Genomic DNA, 4,178 nt, shown 5'->3' on the forward strand with positions numbered 1-4,178 from the left:
TTATAAACTATAAAGATTAATAATTAATCAAATAATATTAATCAAAAATAATCGAAAATATATCAACACTATTCCAATCGAAGTTCTAATATTATGTTGAAATGAAACTATAACTTCTAAATAATTTAGTGTTAAATAAGTTATCTATTAAAATAATCTATAAAGAACCAAATGAATAGTATAAAAACAAGAATACATATATAATTTGAATTACGGAAAAATTTGGATAAGTACTGTTTTCACTTTGCTAAATATTTTCTACTATTTGAAAATAATACACATAGTGAGAGCGAGAGATATTGTGTATACGTAGAAACATAAAGAAATGCTCACAGACATAAGCAGAAACAAAATGAGAGAGAGAGAGAGACAGAGAGAGAAAAAGAAACGAAGACAGAAAGAAGTAGAGAGAGAAAGAGAAAGAAAGACAGAGAGAGAAGACGAAGGGAGAGAACGAAAGAAATATTAAAATATCTGATGTCAAATAAGTCAATGTGATATCAGTGACGAAGTATGGGCAGTGATAACACAGCGATGCCAAAACGTCTCATACCCTTTATTTCCACACACAGGTTAAGCATACTTATATGAATGTGATTGTGTCTAAATGTGCATGTGTATTTATATATGTATTCACATATGAAGTGACTTATAAATGGGTAGGTATCAGCTTTAAGGAATATTTATATTTGGAATAAATCGAGCTTTATATGTACAACATATAAGACCCACAAGAAATTTATGCAAAGAATGTATTATCCTCTACAAGTCATTTAAGAGAAAGTTACTACTGTTTTTGCTTCTAAGATGAATATTTTTATCACGTGAAAAGATTAAATTTCCGTAAGCCCTATTACACTTCTGGTATTCTTTATATTGAACTCCCTCCCAAAATATGCGTGTGAAAAGAGCAAGAATACAGGCGAAGGAATATCGCTGCTTTAAACTTGGATACATCCAATGTTTTATAAAGCAGATTATATCCTGATATATTCCTGATAAATTCCAGCTTTTACAACCAATCTTCACTCAAGCGTAAATGAATGTCATAATATTAATGGAAATGGTAAAAAGAAATGAAAATGATGTTTTAGGTGGCTGGTTTTCAAAGAGTGATATCGCTTGGGTATATGTTTTAATTTTTGCAGCACATTAGATTATGCGATTGGTTCGTAACTTTGTTACATGTAGCAATTCAGTATCAAGTAAACGAGAAAAAGAAATTTCTACTTTAAAGGATAGCGTATATCTAATACAATCTTATGTCTGCAAAAGCAATCTCTATAAATTGTATAGGTGGATGAGAAAACAAAAAAGAAAAATTTTCTGCATATCTATAAAATGTTATACATGGATGCATACTCCGAAAACATTGATATTTTGGATAAAGATGTCAGCTTATTGAAGACTACTGCTAACCGTTAATGTGACTTCGTAACTTGAAAGATTGACTTGTTTCCGTTACAGAGTACTGGGAACTGCTGCCAAAATAGTTTATAAAGAAAGGAGTCAAACATACCATTGAGGCAGTGTGGTATAATAAATGTCATTTATGTAAAGTGTAACTCATATTATCAAGAGCTGTTTCGAAATGTCAGCAAAATATTACCTGTCCAAGAGTATAGAAAGTATGATATAAAATAAATCCATTGAATTATATATCCAGGTATGTTCAAACGATATTGAAAATAGGAACCATAATAGTTATAATAACGTTAAGTTTTATAACACTGAGTGGTATACAGACACTACAGAAGATGTGTTTACTTTGTATAATATTTATGGCAAGTCATTTTCGCTGTGACTATCACAATATTTTGAAGTTATATCTATGAAAGTTTTAAAAGTGCAAGCTAATGAAATAGTCATCGATTATTTCAGTGGTACTGCCTGAAATTATATCATTATATATGAAAACATAGCATTGTGTAATACATATTTTTAGCTGTTTCTTTAGGTATGATATATGTCGGAGTAAGTCTTTGTGTCAAGACCAGAGCACAACATTGGTGACAGAATGTGAACCGATGAAAAAGCATTTGACAACTAAATCAACCATCGTTTCAGAGGCATTGCTACATTTTCATACTAATAGAGAGAAGGAGAATATTGTTAACTTGCAGTGTGTAGTAGAAAATCAAGCGTCTCCTTTTTCATGGAAAGGTTGAATGAAAAATTAATGAGAACAGTAGTTTTTACATCCTGTAAGTTATAAAACGAATGATTGCAACTAAGAAACGCAGGGCCATATGAATTTCTTATGTGAAGAAGAAATAGTAGGAAATAACAGTGAAAGGTAGAAGAAATGAGGAATGGATTGAAGAGGAGAAGTTGAGAGTGAGTTAAATGGAAAAGATGAGTTAAGAAAGGAGTTGAAGGATATACTCAACTTGATACGTAACCGTTATAGCCTTATCCAAGCAACTACCAACGTAACTAGGAAACTCAGAAGCGAAGGTACTTGCACACATATAGGACACACAAACATACACATGCAGAAACTTACAAACTGTAACATATGCATACATGTATAATAATACGCATATATGCAAGCCAGAATATAACATATTCTTCACTTCCATCATATTCTATATAATCTTATGATTTAAAAATGTTTGATGTGGTATTTATTTCAGAACCACGCATGCTTATACTTGAGAAATCACACACATAACACAAACTGACCGGGCAGTCAGCGACCTGATAGCACATTCATTAGATGCACCAAATAGCTAAATTAGAGATTTTCTGTTGCTAAAACATACGTAAAAGTTAGAAAACGATGGTCTAACTATATTAGTACTTAGAAATGTAACCACCTAAATAATTGGCTAGGTGTGTGGAAAAACAGGACGAAAGACTATTTCTTGCAGGTTACACATAGAACAAGCAAGTTCCTGTATTATCTATTTGTATGCTTGAAACATCAACCAAATTGCGTTTCATTTATGTGCTACTGACGTAAAGAAACCAAGGACACATTGGATAATATGATCCTTAATATACTAGCTGAAAGCAAAAAAGAAACGGGTGGTTTAACAATCCCGACTGTATTGTCTATATTCTATAACTACATGATCAATCTAGTTCTCGGTCTAAATACTAAAAATAATTGCAAAAGCTAGCAAGTGGGTCAACATGTCTATAAAGAGAAACATAGCTCAGACAACTTAGACCAACATATGTGAACAAAGGATATTAGGACAGCCCAAATCATTTGACAACAAGAAAATCCAAGAAATCCCAAATTCCGACCATTTATTTTTCTCTAGCCCAGCAGAACTCTCCTTGCCTTCTTCAAAGATATAGAAACGTGAACGTGATAATTAATCATATGGAGATTACATTATAGCGCCCACGGGACATAAACAGCACACTAGTACACACTTCAAAATTTTTACTGATGTTCGGCTTTTCATTCTTATGACCATTACGAATATTTCTTGGCTAACGTATATCTATCATCAGCCTGAAACACAAGCATTTCTCTTCACACTCTTGAAATTACTTCAACCCCTAACAACTAGTAACACTCCAGAAGGAGTAAATGAGACCCACGTGAATTGAAAAGACTGTTGTATGCATGGATATTCGTGATTACATCAAAAGTAATGATATCCCATTGATAAGCATGAAGTCATCTACACACTCACTCCGATCTTTGAACAACGGTCATACTATGTCCACTCACTAACCTTTCTACGTGATAGTTCAATGGTTATTTATATTGCTTGTTAGCAATGTCTGTAGCACCTCTCTCTACAAAGTGATTTGGAGTGACTATTGTTAAGCTCCAGGTTCGATGATGATACGATTGAGGAGTTCAATGTAAGTCGTATATTAACATGCATATATATATATAAATTAACAGAATGAGATAAAAAATCCAAGGCTGTGAAATTTTTTAGAACATTTAAACAGAGAAGGTCTTACAGATGTTTCCGGGATATTTTTTATATCCCTTCATCAGAGACGTTGCGAGAAAATGTTTAAGTAATAGTTATTATAGAGAAACATTTTCTCGCACCGTCTCTGATGAAGGGATATAAAAAATATTCCAGAAACAGCTGTAGGTCCTTCTCTGTATAAATGTCGTGAAAACTTCCACAGTCTTGGATTTTTTTATCTCATTTTATTAATATACGCACACGCACACACACACACACACACACACACAC

Source organism: Octopus bimaculoides, chromosome 5 (assembly GCF_001194135.2).
Source record: "Octopus bimaculoides isolate UCB-OBI-ISO-001 chromosome 5, ASM119413v2, whole genome shotgun sequence".
Lineage (NCBI taxonomy): Eukaryota > Metazoa > Mollusca > Cephalopoda > Octopoda > Octopodidae > Octopus > Octopus bimaculoides.